General features: G+C 43.3%; 1 pseudogene; it reads left to right on the forward strand.

The window, feature by feature from the left end:
- LOC126279020 (odorant receptor Or1-like) overlaps positions 1-6,479 on the forward strand; it is a 143,480-nt pseudogene extending 137,001 nt beyond the window's left edge.
- Positions 6,480-17,435: the final 10,956 nt, after the last annotated feature.

Raw genomic sequence — 17,435 nt, forward strand, 5'->3', positions numbered from 1 at the left:
TTTTATCTCTCCCTTCAAGCGGGTGTACTTCTATTGGAACACATCACTGGCTGTATGTCCATATGATCTTTTTTATTCCTTACCCTTTCAGAGATTGTTTTGTGCAGTTGTACCCCATTTAGCAAAATCACCTTCTACTTGCTGACTTTATACTTTTAATGCTTTTGTAACACTTAGCATGAAACAAGCTCTCAGCCTTTGGTGCCTCTATACTACTTAAGGTGTGAATCAGGATAGTTCCATTGAATATTTTGGTTAATTCTCTTTGTCATCCCTGTTCCTCAGAATCAATGTTTATGTCCATGTTTTGGTACTTAAATCTACTCATCTGGCTCTTGTGGCTTTTTATCTTACTAATCCTTTCCTTCACTACTGATTCAAAGGGCAAAGAAATGTGTCTCCTCTTCCAAAACAGAGTCATTCAAAGATTCAAATTTCCTATATTGTCTTCAATATTAATTTCAATTTTGCTGAAGGTAACAGTTAAGGTTGTTGATTTACGATTCCAGTTTTATTTACAAATTTATGAACTTCACGCTCTATTCTTTCTCTGACTTGACTCAAAATTGTGAGATGATGTGTAGTTTAACTGATTGTCCTGTTTCTTTTAACATGTCTTCATTTTGAACCTGAGAACCACACACAAACGAGACGAAACTTAAAATGAAAATAAAATTGCTACTTAACTTGATATGTTTGTATACACTGCCCTTGTTGATCAAGTCATAAATGGTTTATTGTTCACCATAATTATTGTCCATCACTTCTGATTGTTCAATGAGTATCAGTCCATCCATAAGTTTTTGCGTTTGTGCTGCGTTCTGTGTAAATTGACATATAATTTCTCCTTTTGATCTGGAAAACATAAATTCATAATGATTTCCAAGACAATCTAAGGAGCCTTCTTAGATTTTCTTCAGATGATGCTGTCATTTAACATCATATAATATAATCAGATGATCAAAACAAACTGCAATATGTTTTAAACAAGCTATTTGTATGGTGTAAAAAGTGGCAGTTGAATCTGAATCATGAAACGTGTGGAGTCAGCTACATAAGCACTATAAAGAAGCCACTATATTTCAATTTCACAATAAATAAAACAAATCTAATGGCTGTAAACTCAACTAAATACTTAGGGGGATTAAGATTATGATTAACTTAAATTGGAATGATCTCGTAGATAATATAGTGGGAAAGCAAACCAAAGACTGTGATTTACTGGAAACACACATTTACTAAAGACCCTGCTTACACTGCACTTGTCTGGCCTCTTCTGGAGTACTGCTGTGTGGTGTGGGATCCACATAAGATAGGAATGATGGAGATCAAAAAAGTTCAAAGAAGTGTGGCTCATCTTGCATTATCACGAAATACTGGAGAGAATGCCATGGATGTGTTAGGCAATCTGGGATGGAAGTCAACAAAACAAAGGTGTTTTATGTTGCAGCAGGATCTTTTCATGAAATTTCCATCATTAGCTTTCTCCTAAGAGCGTGAAAATATTTTATTGGTGCCCACCTACATGGTGAGTAATGATCATCATAATAAAATAACAGAAATCAGAGCTCACTCAGAAAGATTTAAGTGCTTATTTTTCCTGGGCAATGTTCAAGAGTGGAACAGCAGAAAAGTAGCTTTAAGGTGGCTTGATGAACCCTCTGTGAGGCAGTCAATTGTGAATTGCAGAGTAGTCATATAGATGTAAATATAGATGTAGATGTGTCCAAATTTTGGTCATTAATTTATACCAGACAGCAGTACACACATTATTATGAACTTCCCTTCATTACTATGAGAAACATTAAATTATTCTTGTGCATTTGTTTTATGAATAATCAAACAGTGGAAAATTGAGGATGGAATGTAACAATATTATGAGAAGGAAAGTTGCTTCTCGCCATATAGCAGAGGTGCTGAGTTGCAGATGGACGCTAGTCTGGGACGGGGAGGGGGAGGGATAGTAAGGTGGGAGTGACAGACAGTGAAGTGCTCCAGGTTGGGCAGGGGAGAGGTGAGGAGAGGGGGGGGGGGGGGAAGTAGCAGGAAAGGAGAGAAATAAAAAGACTGGGTGTGGTGGTGGAATGATGGCTGTGCAGTGCTGGAATGGAAACAGGGAAGGGGTTGGATGGGTGAGAACAGGCATTAATGAAGGTTGAGGCCAGGAGCGTTATGGGAACATAGGACGTATTGCAGGGAAAGTTCTCACCTGTGCAATTCAGGAAAGCTGGTGTTGGTGGGAAGGATCCATATGGCACAGGCTGTGAAGCAGTCATTAAAATGAAGGGTATCATGTTTGGGAGCATGTTCAGTAACAGGGTGGTCCACTCGTTTCTTGGCCACCGTTTGTCAGTGGCCATTCATGCAGACAGACAGCTTATTGGTTGTCATGCCTACATAGAATGCAGCATAGTGGTTGCAGCTTGCTTGAAGACCAAATGACTAGTTTCACAGGTAGCCCTGCCTTTGGTGGGATAGGTGATGTTAGTGACCAGACTGGGGCAGGTGGTGGTGGGAGGATGTATGGGACAGGTCTTGCATCTAGGTCTATTACAGGAGTATGAGCAGTGAGGGAAGGGATTGGGAGCAAGGGCAGTGTAAGGATGGACGAGTATGTTGTATAGGTTCGGTGGACAGTGGAATATCGCTGTGGAAGGGGTAGGAAGGATAGTGCTCATTTCAGAGCACGACAAGAGGTAATCATAACCCTGGCAGAGAATGTAATTCAGTTGCTCGACTCCTGGGTGTTACTGAGTTATGAGGGGAATGCTCCTCTTTGGCCGGATGGTGGGACTTTGGGAGGTGATGGGAGACTGAAAGGGTAAGGTACGAGAGACTCTTTTTTTTTTTTTTTTTTTTTATATATATATATATATATATATAGAGTTGGGAGGACAATTACTCTCAGTGAAGGCTTCAGTAAGACTGTCAGTATATTTCAAGAGGGACTGCTCATCACTGCAGATGTGATGACGAACGGGTGGCTAGGCAGTATGGAAGTGACTTCTTGGTATGCAATGGGTGGCAGCTGTCGAAGTGGAGGTATAGCTGGTGGTTAGAAGGTTTGATATGGATGGAGGTATTGATGTAGCCATCAAGGAAGTGGAGGTCAACATCTAGGAAGGTGGCTTGTTGGGTTGAGTATGACCAGGTGAAGCAAATGGGGGAGAAGTTGTTGAGGTTTTGGAGGAATGTGGATAGGTTGTCCTCACCTTCGATCCAGATAGCAAAGCTGTCAATAATGAATGTGAACCAGGTGAGGGGTTTAGGATTCTGAGTTTTTAGGAAGGATTTTTCTAGATGGCCCTTGAGTAGGTAGGCCTTGGATGGTGCCATGCAGGTACCCATAGCCATACCCTAGATTTGTTTGTAGGTAATGCCTTCAAAGGAGAAGTAACTGTGAGTGAGGATATGGTTGGTCATTGCAACTAGGAAGGAGGTTGTTGGTTTGGGATCTGTCGGGCATTGGGAAAGGTAGTGTTCAATAGCAGTAAGGCCATAGGCATTTAGAATGTTAGTGTACAGGGAGGTGGCATCAATAGTGACGAGCATGGCACTGTGTGGTAAAGGGACAGGAACTGTGGAGAGTTGGTGGAGGAAGTGGTTGGTATCTTTTATATAGGAGGGTAGGTTCCGGGTAATAACTTGAAGGTGTTGGTCTGTCAGAGCAGAGATTCTCTCAGTGGGAGCACACTAACTGGCCACAATGGGGCGTCTTGGGTGGTTAGGTTTATGGACTTTAGGAAGCATGTAGAAGGTAGGAGTGCAGGGAGTCGTAAGGGTGAGTAGAGATTTGAACTCTGGGGAGAGATTCTGGGATGGGCCTAAGGATTTGAGTAGTGACTAGAGATCCTTCTGGATTACTGGAATGGGGTCACTGTGGCAAGGTTTGCAGGTGGAAGTATCTGACAGCTGGTGAAGTCCTTCCACCAGGTACTCCTTGTGGTTCAAAACAACAGTGATGGAGCCTTTTTCCACAGGTAGGATTATAAGGTCAGGATCAGTTTTTAGATGGTGGACTGTGGTTCTTTTTGTGGATGTACGGTTAGTTTGCATGTTGAGGGATTTGGGGAATGATGGTGAGGCAAGGTTCAAGGTTAAGAAACTCAGGAAAGTAAACAGGGGGTGGTCTGGGAGCAGTGGGGGTGAATCACGGTTGGACGGAGGAGTGAACTGCTACCTAAATGGAAGACTTCTCCTGCACATCTTCCGACCACCACTTACTCCAGTCCGGTCACTAACATCATCTATCCCATCAAAGGCAGGGCTACCTGTGAAATCAGTCATTTGGTCTACAAGCTAAGCTGCAACCACTGTGCTGAATTCTATGTAGGCATGACAACCAACACACTGTCTGTCTGCATGAATGGCCGCCGACAAACTGTGGCCAAGAAACAAGTGGACCACCCTGTTGCTGAACATGCTGCCAAACATGATACCCTTCAGTACAATGACTGCTTCACAGCCGGTGCCATGTGGATCCTTCCACCAGCACCAGCTTTTCTGAATTGTGCACATGGGAACTTTCCCTGCTATATGTCCTACATTCCCGTTATCCTCCTGGCCTCAACCTTCAGTAGTCATTGTCCTCACCCATCCAGCCCCTTCCCTGTTCCCATTCCAGCACTACACAGCCATTATCCCACCACCACACCCAGTCTTTTTATTTCTCTCTCCTTCCCCCCCCCCCCCCCCCCTCACCTCCCCTGCCCTCTGTCTAATCTGCAGCACTTCACTGTCTGCTACCCCCACCAGACTATGCCTCCCCCTCACTTCCTCCTTACTCCCATCCAGTCGGCACTCCCATCATGCTCTGTTGCTGCTGCTCACAATGTAGTTTCAGTTGCCTGAGACTGCAATTGTGTGTGTGAGCTGCGTTTGAGTGAGTGTATGTGTATGCACATGTGTGTCTATTGTTGACAAATGCCAATGGCCAAAAGCTTTAATCGTGAGAGTCTTTTTGTTGTGCCTATCTGCAACTCAGCATCTCGGCTATATGGTGAGTATCGACTTTACTTCTCACAATATTGTTTTATGAATCATATCTGTAAGTTTGGGCAACTACTTTAAGTGAGATGGACATCCAAAATAATATTTAAATCTAAAATTGTAGATCTTTATTGAAAATATGATTCATTGAACACGACTTGCAAAAATAATCATCTTTATGTCTAGGTGGCAAGATGAGGTTTGCTGTGAAAATTTGAACAGTGCTGGTTTCTATATCCTCATCATCCCTTTTATTTTCTACAGTTCATTCTTTAGAATATAACAGCTATTCATCTCTATAACAGCTACTTAATAACAACTCAGGCAACAATTCTCCAACTATAACTTGTTTCACAAATAAATAAGAACAATACAAGAAGTTGCAGTTCAGCAATCTTACAATACATCAGTCTATTACATCCACTGAGTTTCATACTCAATTACATACTTCTGTCACACACTGAGTGAGGTGGCCCAGTGGTTAGACACTGGACTCGCATTCGGGAGGACGACGGTTCAGTCCCGCGTCCGGTCATCCTGATTTAGGTTTTCCGTGATTTCCCTAATCGCTCCAGGCAAATGCTGGGATGGTTCCTTTCAAAGTGCACGGCCGACTTCCTTCCCCCTCATCCCTAATCTGATGAGTCCGATGACCTCGCTGTCTGGTCTCCTTCCCCAAAACAACCAACCAACTTCTGTTACAAATTTTGGCAAATTATTACACAAAACAAATTATAGAAGGACACTGGTAATTTAAGATACATTTATTATTTTGAATTAAATTAGGAGTGCGAAAAATAATTATGTTTTCTGGAAAAAAAGCTAATTATAATTTTCAGGTACTATTAATTTTTATGAAAAAATAAGATTAACTTTTGTTGTCACAAATACAATGAATACAAAATTATGCTTGGATTGAGTCTTGAATTTATGTAAGTATCATATTTCACAATTTATAACAGAGATATGAGCACTGACCAGAAGGAAGTGAATTGTATAGTACTGTGAATGATATAAGGAAGTAAAATAGACACACCAGCTAGTAGTTTCTTTGCTGGAGAAGAGAGATGGACGGTATGTTGGAAAAGAATAAAAGGGAAGGGATTTGCCTACCTTCATTCTCATTACAGAGTACGAGTATTCTCTCTCGTCCTGAGGTCTGAGTGATGTGTCCTTGCCCAACATATCCCTTTTTTCTCCTCTACAAAGGAACTATTAGTTCTGACAGCTAATTAGTATGCCCCTTTTACTTTTATTTACGTGTTGGCCAGTGGTACTATCCATATTGCCACTTGCATTTAAGTGCTGGCCAGAAATTCTGACTCATAATTTAATAATTTTCTCAACTGACTTTTCCTTTGATACAAATAACTTTATTTTGCAGTTGCTGAATGGGTCATACACTATCTTCAACATGATGTACCAAGTTCGAGGCAGAAGTGATTAACAATGGATCAGTAATATTGCAAAATAGCCAACCAATCGATAATCACAAAGAAATAAAATCTTAGTTAAGAAAAGTTTTTACTTGTATCACAATGAGATATACTAGTACACATTAACTGTATCATTCAAATTAAATAAAATGAAAAGCAGATTAATTATTGTGTGGCGTATTGTGCAGGTGTAGTTTTTATGATTGTTACTGCAGATGTAGTAGTGTACACTGTGGTCATTTACTGAGAAAGAGAAGATTTTCAGCTTTAATTGAATATGATGACATGTCTCTACTGCCTGTCTGAATCTTTCACAGTCCATCAAGAAATATTATTACCTAAGGTGAAATATCATTGCAGAGAATAACTGCAGAATCCAAAGTTTCTTTTTCTACTAATTTAAAAAATTGTACTGGAGTATTTCATGTTGGAACTAGTGAAAGACATTGCGACTTATGTAGTCTGTCATTGAAAGATGATTACCAAAATCTATAAATTTTTACATACAATACTTGTTGTGGTAATGCCATGACATTTAACAGTGCCGCCACGACAGTACGCACAAACGGCGATAGAGGCGCTCCGCAAATCGGCTGAGTGCGGGAGTGCCACCTAGCTACGAACGGCGCCGGCCCCATGTCACGGCACGGCAGTCGAATACGAGAGACTGAGTTGTAATCATGTGATCAGCTATTGTTTCTAAGAGAGAGTGTGAATATCCACGCAATTATTGTGATTAAAGGTTATAACACTTTTTGGCGACTGTGTTGTGGATTTGCGTGTTCGTGACGGGGCAGACATGGAACAGCTTATGCAAGTGCTCATTGAACAACAAACACAGCAGATGGCTACTATTCAGGCTCAACAAACACAGCTGATGGCAGCGATTCAGGCATTGTCGACGTTGCTTACTCATCGTCTGTCTTCCTCTTCTCCGCCTCCATTCCCTCCTTACGACGAGGCCGCTAAAGACTGGGAGGATTATGAGAAGCGTTTGCGGCAACACTTCTTGGCTTTCGGCGATGTCGATGCTCCTATGTGTAAATCGTTATTTCTATGTTGGATTTCCCCTCGAGTCTATCAGCTGCTATCTCAGTTAGCCCCTCTGCGGGAACCTGCTTCCCTGTCCTTCCAAGAAATGTGTGACTTATTGTCTGCCAATTATCGAAAAAACACCCACGTCGTTGCCGCCCGCATGGCGTTCCATCGGTGTCGTAAACAGCCCCATCAATCTTATCAGGCTTGGGCGGCGGAACTACACGGTCTGAGTAGGAAATGTCATTTTGTCACGGACACACATCACGAGTCTTATGCTGACTCAATGGTTAGGGATGCTATTCTACGGCTTGCTCCTGATAAAGAAGTTTGGCAATGTGCCCTCCAAATGCCAAACCCGTCGTTGTCGGAAGTTCTAAGCATCGCTAAATCCTTTGAAGTGTCTCACGCTGCTGGCGCGCAAATTGACGCGTGGTGTGATGTAGGCGCTGTACAGTCAACTCTTGACACGGGCAATTTGCCTGTTTCACAGGAGAACGACGATGTGGCGGAGGTTCACTCGCGTCAACAAAGTCGCGTTGGGCCGCAACACTCGCAGCGAAACCAGCAACCACAGAAGCCGGTTCGTTCCGCACTTCCCTCTTGCCCCCGTTGTTTCGTACAGCACGACAGGGCAGTGTGTCCAAAACGTTGGGCCACGTGTAATTCATGTAGGAAAAAAGGCCACATTGCTTCTGTGTGTCAGTCCCATAAAGTTCCTGTCGACGAGGACGAGGCGTCGGACATGGATGTTCACTGTGTGCTTTCTCAAACAAATAAGTTGTTTGTTACTGTTCGTGTTCTGAATAAAGACATCCGCATGCAAGTGGACACTGGCTCTGCAGTAACTCTCATTAATTCTCGCATGTATTTGGCGTTGGGCTCCCCTCCTTTGTCTCCAGTTACGTGAAATCTGAGGACTTATAATAAACAGAAAATTCCTATCATGGGCCAGTTTGATGCTTCCACTGCCTACAAGTCTGTTGTTCGGCCCCTCACGTTTTATGTGGTGGATCATGAGGGTACTGAAAACCTGTTTGGTTATGATGCTTTCCAGTTGTTTGGGTTCTCCATTGATGATGATGTGCACCTCATATCTGAGGATATTCCGTATCAACAGCTGGATGGATTGTGTTCTGAATTTTCGTCCGTGTTCTCTGCTGGTCTGGGGAGTGCCAAGGATTTTGAAGCCCACATTACTCTTAAACCTACGGCTCGCCCTAAGTTTTTCCGGGCACGCCCTATTCCGGTGGCGTTGCGTGCACCTGTCAAGGCTGAGCTAGACAGGTTAACAGCTTCAGGGATTCTCCTTCCGGTTACCTCCAGCGAATGGGCATCGCCGATCATGGTGGTTTCTAAACAAAACGGGAGTCTGCGATTGTGTGGTGACTTTAAAGCCACCGTCAACGCTTGGAGCCTCATTGACACTTATCCTCTTCCCCGTCCTGAGGAGTTGTTTACCAAGCTCGCTGGGGGCCAGTTCTTTTCCAAACTTGACTTATCGGAGGTGTACCATCAGTTGCCGTTGGATGCTACTTCCAAGGAATTTCTCGTTATCAACACTCCTTGTGGGTTGTATCAGTACCAGCGATTACCATTTGGCGTCGCTAGTGCACTGGCCATTTTTCAGCGGTTTTTGAAACAGCTCACGGCTTCCGTTCCCGGCTGCATAAACTATCTGGATGACATTGTTGTCACAGGAGCCTCCACTGAGGAGCACCTTCGTAATTTACGTTCACTGTTTCGGGTTTTGCATTCGGATGGGTTGAGGTGCAATCTGGACAATTCACAGTTCTTCCAACCCTCCATTGAGTATCTTGGTTTCCACTTGTCCCGTGAGGGTCTATGCCCTCTCCGTCAGCACGTTGCAGCCATTAACGCTCTACCCCGGCCGTCTATGGTCAAAGAACTTCAGGCGTTTCTAGGCAGGATCGCTTATTATCACAAATTCATTCCATCCGCAGCGGCGGTAGCTTATCCTCTGCATCAGCTGTTACGCAAAAATGTCCCCTTCTGTTGGTCCAACGGGTGTGAGCAGGCTTTTGTCCACCTGAAGGCTCATTTGCAGTCGGCGCCTTGTCTTGCCACATTCCATCCGGGTCAGCACTTGGTTCTGGCGACTGACGCGTCACAGTATGGCCTAGGGGCTGTTCTCACCCATCGGTATGAGGATGGGTCGGAACGACCCATCGCCTATGCTTCCAAGACCCTCAACGAGGCGCAACGGCGTTACTCTCAAATCGAAAAGGAGGCACTCGCTATCATTTATGCTCTAAAAAAGTTCAGCGTTTTTTTTGTATGGTTCTAAGTTTCACCTCATCACTGACCACAAACCGCTGGTCTCTCTGTTTAGCCCATCGGCGTCACTTCCGGATAAGGCAGCTCACCGCCTGCAACGTTGGGCCTTATACTTGTCTCGTTTTCATTATGAGATTCACTATCGCCCCACGGCCCAGCACGCCAACGCTGATGCATTGTCGCAATTGCCGATGGGCCCCGACCCTGTTTTCGATCATGATGAACTCCTCTGTTTTCACATTGATGAGGTAGAACGTTGTGCGGTCGAGGGCTTTCCACTTACAGGTCGCATTGGCTACTGCGCGGGACCCGGTCCTGCGTCGGGTCATCGGTTTTGTTCAATGAGGTTGGCCGGACAGGACCAAGGGCTGGGAATCGGATCCCCTTCGCAACTACCATGCCTTGCGCCTTCATCTGTCTGTTCATGATGGTGTTGTTCTTCTGGCCACAGATGGCGCTTCTCCACAGGTCGTGATGCCAGCCTCTCTTTGCAAAGATGTTCTCAGACTGTTGCACGAAGGCCATTGGGGTATTTCTCGGACTAAGTCCCTGGCCCGCAGGCACGTTTATTGGCCCGGTATTGATTCGGACATCGCCCATATGGTTGCCGCGTGTGGCCAGTGTGCTCAACAACTGGCGGCACCTCGTACAATGCCCTCTCCGTGGCCTGATCCAGCTCAGCCATGGGAACAGGTGAACGCCGACTTTGCTGGCCCCTTCCTTGGTACTTATTGGCTACTGTTGATTGACGCCTTCTCGAAGTTTCCGTTTGTTGTTAGATGTCTGTCACCCACCACTGTGGCGACGACGTTGGCTTTGTCCAAAATCTTTGTGCTAGAAGGTCTTCCATCCACGATCGTCACGGACAATGGTCCTCAGTTCTCTTCGCAGGCCTTCCATGATTTTTGTACTGGACAAGGCATTCATCATGTTACCACACCTCCCTTCCATCCAAAATCGAATGGGGAGGTCGAGCGCCTTGTCCGCACTTTCAAATGCCAGATGAAAAAATTCCTTAGTGATTTTTCCACAGATGATGCCCTGCTGCAATTTCTGAGTTCTTATCGCTTCACGCCTCTGGGTGATCGCAGCCCTGCTGAACTCTTGCACGGCCGCCAACTGCGCACTCTACTGCACCTGCTTCACCCTGTCAGGCCTTGTACTGTGTCCCCTAGTGCGGGAAAATACTCGGTTGGCGCCGACATGTGGGCACGAGGGTATGGATCTCGCCCTAAATGGATTACAGGAGTGGTCAAGACTCTTCGCGGCTTCCGGCTTTGTGAAATCCGTACGGGTGACGGCACGGTTGTTCGCCATTACGACCGGATGCACCCACGAGTGGTGGCCACGCCGGTGCCACCACCCCATCCTTCGCCTCCACCAGACCGAGACGCCAGTCCTGTCGCTGCTGCCAATCTACCATCCGTGTTGTTGCAGCAGCCATTGCTGCTGCTTCCGAGTATGCCGGAACCGGCCCCAGTCGCGACGCCGCCTTCTCCGGGACCCATCTCGCTGGAGTACGCTCCCAGGTCCATGACACCTATGGATGCTGCTCCGGAGTTTTCACCCATCATCTCATCCAGGAGGCACGTTCCACGCACGAACTTCCGTCCTGGACATTTTCGACCATACTCTCATGTCTCTGCGCGGTATCTCCTTGGGGCCTCACAAGAGGCCATGGATGTGTCCGCGCTGTCCATGTCTCCAAGGAAGTGAGTGTTTTTTTTTTCAAGGGGGGAAAAGTGTTGTGATAGTGCCACGACATTTAACAGTGCCGCCACGACAGTACGCACTAACGGTTATAGAGGCGCTCCGTAAATCGGCTGAGCACGGGAGCGCCACCTAGCTACGAACGGCGCCGGCTGCATGTCACGGCAAGGCAGTCGAATACGAGAGACTGAGTTGTAATCATGTGATCAGCTATTGTTTCTAAGAGAGAGTGTGAATATCCACGCAATTATTGTGATTAAAGGTTATAACAATACTCTATGAGATAATCTGGCAAATTTGAGCAATTTACCAACAAAGTGATGTTCAGATTCAGCTAGGAAGTGATCTTATGCACATTCCCAACCTCCAAAACAGAACAATAGTAACTGGATAGATTTTTCCTTTGTTTTATTCTGCTTTGCTTGGTCTATAATTACTGAGTCTTTACTCATTTTATATTTGGCACCCATTTTCAACTTATTATAAGCAAAGGAACATTCTCTATGTTATCAGCCTATGTGCCATGTAATCTATTTGCTGTACATTTTCATCACATAACTATTTGTATATTGTATATATATATTGTATCTGGCATTCACGCAGATAGGTTTGGGAAGCAAACAGTTACACACCAAGGTTACATTATTCAGCAATGGATGAAGTAATGGAGAAACACAGATCTGCAAAGAGGTGGAAATACTGCAAAGGAACACTACTGAAACCATTTGTATTTGAAATGAGCAACAGTGTGTGTCTCAAGGTTTTAGGGCAGATAGAGCACACTCCCTTGACAAGTCCATAGTTACAGATTTTTTCTCAGTTGATATACGCCAAAGCTATTTTATTCAAATCAGACTGTGCACAGTATTAGTGGTGATTGTCTGGGATTAAAAATGCATTAGTGTACACCGCAGGACAGTCCAAAGATACTGGTGTCAGGTATAGCTCAATTTGGGCTGTCTGTCCTTTGCAAAAAGGGAACGTACTGAGGCTGGAGGTTCACTGGAGCAAAATACTTTATTGTACCACTGTATTTAGTGAAATAGTTGAACAGGGAGTGCAGCAATTATTACTGTCCATTAAATATTGGTTGGAATGTAAATTCTGAAGTAAATCTTTTTGAATGTATGAATACTTGAGAGGAAGTTAGTAAGCAATTATTACTGTAATCTGGAGTGACAAAAATCAAGAAGGAACATAAAAAATAGAACATACAAAACATATAAAAATTCACAGAAAGGGATAACAATACACAGAGAGGCAAAATCCTTATTAGAAAACAAAGCACCCTTGATAATTTGTGCAGAATCTGAAAATCCCTTACTGTCATGCACATGTGACACTGCACCATCAACACATGAGCATCAGTGGTTGGAGAGAACTGTATGGTCAACCATGGTGATGAAAGCAACTGCTCAGCACACAGTATGTCAGCCCCTGAAGTGGAAGTGGAGTGTCATCACAGAATTGGGCAGGAAAATCCACATGTTGGCAGAAATGGGATGTGCACACTTGTCATTGGTCTGCTTCGGCTGGTTGTTGCCCCCGCAATGGTGATTGTGGTGCTTATACTGGAGGATGCAAAAGTCTTGGTGGTATGGATGGGTGCTCTTCCTTGGAAATGTACACAGAACTGGCACAGTTGATGCTAATCGTTGTGGACTTTCCACAATATCCAGTGTCAGCATACAAGCAGAGTATGGCAATTGCAGTGGTAACATGACACTGTTTGTTCAGAGCATCACAAGCGAGCAGCTTTCTAAGTTGTGGCACACCTAAGTTATCAATGTACCATGTTTGAAGGCTGTGGGAGGTCGTATTCAAGCAACGTGGTCCCTTAATTACATAAAGAATTCCAGTTGATCTTGTGTTGCAGACTGAAGTTAGCTGGCCTCAACAAATTCTCTGGGAAGGTGCAATGGTTCACCATAGACCAGTTCCACAGCCAAAGGAGTCAAAATCCTGCTTGTATGTTGTTCATAGGTTCAGGAGAACTATCGAAGGGACATAAGTCCTGGACATTCTGTGGTACAGTGCCACCTTTCAGAGAACAATGCCGTCTTTCGATCATTCCATTATTGGCTGGGTGGTACCTGGTAGTCTTGTGCCATACATATCTGCAGAACTTTTCCAAGTCAGAGTATGGCAATTGCAGTGGTGGCTTGACACTGTTTGTTCAGAGCATCACATGCCAGCAGCTTTCTAAGTTGTGGGGCACATAAGTTGTCAATGTACCATTTCTGAAGGCTGTGGGAGGTTGCATTCAAGCAATGTGGTCCCCTAATTACAGAAAGAATTCCAGTTGATCTTCTGTTGAAGACTGGAGTTAGCTGGCCTTGACAAATTCTCTGGGAAGGTGCAATTGTTCATCATAGACTAGTTCCACAGCCAAGGAGTCAAAACAAATCTGATTCGAACTGCTGGGCATCATCAGCATGTGTGTACAGCAGGCAGTCAAACCTAGTTAGCCGAGCTGATGTGAACACAGAGGCTAAAGTTTCCACAGTGAAACTGTCCACCAGTGTTGCCTCTAGCCAGTTCATAAACCAATCGATCACTGTGATCAGATGTCACTGGCCATTCAACAGAGGAAGGAGTCCTACAATGTCAGTGTGCACATGTGCAAAAACATGGGGTTACGTCTGGAAAATCACAGATTAGCACTCTGTTTTTTGGCTCATGTGATATAAGATCTGTACTTCCCACCCTTTTCTAATTGAAGTTCACAATGAGGTGCTTCACCAACAATAGATAAAAAATAATGTTCCCCTCTGCCTTTGCTACAATCTGATATGCAGAGGGTTGTATATGATTTTAATCATATTAATAAAGTCTTTATTTACTTGAAATTCTCTTTCAATGAATATTCACACTCATAGCTACGCTCATCATTTGTTATAAATTCAGTTTTGAAATTGTGTACACACATAATTAACAAGTGATAATCTGTGGAAATGAATTTAATTTGAAAAGCAATCAAACTTCTTTACAAAATTCTGCTAGTTCTATTTCACAAATATTAAGAAAATAAAAACAGAGCGAAATAGAGCTCAAGAATGACTTGTGAAAATCACAGGTTGGTTCTGTTTATGAAAGATGGACATATTTACGTTTATTCAAAAAATCATTGAACTGATGGGTAGGATAACCTTAAATCAGTAAGATGACTTACATCTGAACCAACTTGATTATTATTTTGTTAATATTAGTCACATACAAAAGTCATGACCACAGGAGACAATACAAGAGTCTAATGGGCTTCATAGTCAGAGTCAGCCAACATTGAAGTGTTATCATTTTTAGGAACCAAAAACGAAGATTATTTGTCTTGGTGTAGTTACATGTACTATTATTGTCTTTTATCTTTTTGGCTATATTATGTTGATGACTGTTGTATGATATCTATGTGCAGCCTTGAATTTTGTGAAAAGATGGGCTTGCTTCTCTCATTCACGTGATTTAACCATAGAAACAACATTGTTCTACAGTTCTTATGCATGGATGACATTACATAGTTTTCCAAGTTCTCATGGGTTATCAGTTCATTTTAACTTCGAAGTGTTTGACACTGGAAAAAGCTGGATGGAATAATGATAATATTATAGAAAGGATAGATTGCTACTCACCTTACAGTGGAGATGCTGAGTCACAGACAGATACAACATCAAACAATGAAAAATCCAGGATGGAATGTAACAATATTGGAGAAGGAAAGTTACTACTCACCATATATCGGAGATGCTGAGACACAAAGATTCACACAATCATAGCTTTCAGCCATTAAAACCACTACGAACAGCAGCACCAGTGCATGATGGGAGTGGTGACTGGGTAGGGGTAAGGAGGAGGCTGGGGTGGCGAGGGGGAGGGATAATATGGTGTGGGTGGCGGACAGTGAAGAGCTGTAGTTTAGACGGAGGGCAGAAGAGAAAGTGGGGAGTGGGGGGTCAGTAGTGGAAAGGAGAGAAATAAAAAGAAATTAAAAGAGTATGTGTAGCAGTGAAATGGCAGCTGTGTAGTGCTGGAATGGGAACAGGGAAGGGGATGGATGGGTGAGGACAGTGACTAACGAAGGTTGAGGCCAGGAGGCTTACAGGATGTATTGCAGGGAAAGTTCCCACCTGCGCAATTCAGAAAAGCTGGTGTTGGTGGGAAGGATCCATATTTTACAGGCTGTGAAGCAGTCATTGAGATGAGGGATGTCCTGTTCAGCAACAGTGTGGTCCACTTGTTTTTTGCCCACAGTTAGTCTGAGACTGCAGAAGTGTGTGCAAGTTGTGTTTGCTTGACTGTGTGTGTGTGCGCATGTGTGGATGTGTGTCTATTACTGACAAAGGCCTTATGGCCAAAAGCTATAGTTGCATGAATCTTTTTGTTGTGCCTATAGTGACTCAGCATCTCCACTAGACAGGTACAACAAAAAGACTGCTAAACATTTAACCTTTTGGCCAGAAGGCCTTCGTCTGAATCAGGTAACATATACACACACACATTCGCACAAACACAACTCACATACACATGACCACTGTTTCTGGCTGCTGAGGCCAGACTTTCCTTGGCAGCCAGATATAGTGGTCATGTGTGTGCAAGTTGTATGTGCATGAATGTGCATGTATATGTTATCTGATTTCGAAGAAGACCTTTTGACCAAAAGCTTACTTGGTTAGCAGTCTTTTTGTTGTGCCAGTCTGTGACTCAGCATCTCCACTATACAGTGAATAGCCATCTGTTCTGTTCGTAATATTGTCAAATGTTTGACTCTTTTAGTTATCCTGTTACTACTGTTAACTGATGGAAACTCCAGGTAGGAAAATCAACATGTAGCGAAAGTCAGATTGCTACTTTCCGTAAAGCAGACATGCTAAATTCAGACAGGCACAATTAAAAGACACTTACATAAAGATTTCAGCCATAACCCTTATCAATAAAAGAGAAACACACTCATTCATACACACAAGCAAGCACCCTCACGCACACAGGACTGCCAACTCCAGAGTCTGAAACGTGTTTTTCTTTTGATGATGAAGGCTGTGGCCAAATATGTAATGTAAAATGTAAGTGTCTTTTACTTGTGCCTGTCTGCAACTTACTTTGTCTTCTTTTTTTCTGTATAAGCTGCTGATCTACAATATTTCTTAACTGGGGCAAAAGCTTGAGATATGACATCAAAAATTAAAAAAAAAATAGAATTTTCAAAAATATGTTCATTTTATAGCTCACATCTTTCTGAAGGGCATTACATATCTGACATATATGTTTGAGGAAATGTAAGACATGTTATTTGGTCTTAAGTGTGCCAAAGCACAGTGTCATGTCTCTTCGCACAACATTTTTCAATCACAAGTCACTGTATTTCACTCTGTGGAATTCAAACCTGTATATTTTGTAATGGAAACCATCAAACCTATATTCAGGACAGAGGAAATTAAAATGTCCTGTTGTACCCCTTCTGCTCCCGGTTTAACATCCTATCCCCTTTAAAATAAAACTCACAATTAATACTGGGTGGGATGATTTGTGACCAGGAGAATAAGAACTCTTCAGAAAATTCGTACTTTTTATTGCCTATTAGCTAATAACTTTCTCTTCTGTGTGACATAAAATTAAATGTTGGATATATGAAACCAGCAAAGACAAGAGGCAAGCAAGGCAGTTCATATTTCTTCAATTCTTAGGCCCAAGCAGCTTTTACTCTCTAATCTTGTTACAGCTTTACACTTCTGCAAAAGACGCTATTACCTCATCAAAGTCTGCCAAACATTTTGCAAGATGAAAAATCAAAATGTTGCTGTCTAATATGGAAAAAGCTGTTAATATGAACACTACTCAAGATTGGTGTGGTTTTTCAATTTGATTACATCTATTTTGTCACTGTCTGCTAGATATAATGAAATAGGCCTTTCTAATATTGCAGCAATTTTAGCACATGCCAAATAAGCAAGACTGTTTTGGTACAAATGGTCATTT

The sequence above is a fragment of the Schistocerca gregaria genome, chromosome 6 (genome assembly GCF_023897955.1).
Source record: "Schistocerca gregaria isolate iqSchGreg1 chromosome 6, iqSchGreg1.2, whole genome shotgun sequence".
In the NCBI taxonomy this organism is placed as follows: Eukaryota; Metazoa; Arthropoda; class Insecta; order Orthoptera; family Acrididae; genus Schistocerca; species Schistocerca gregaria.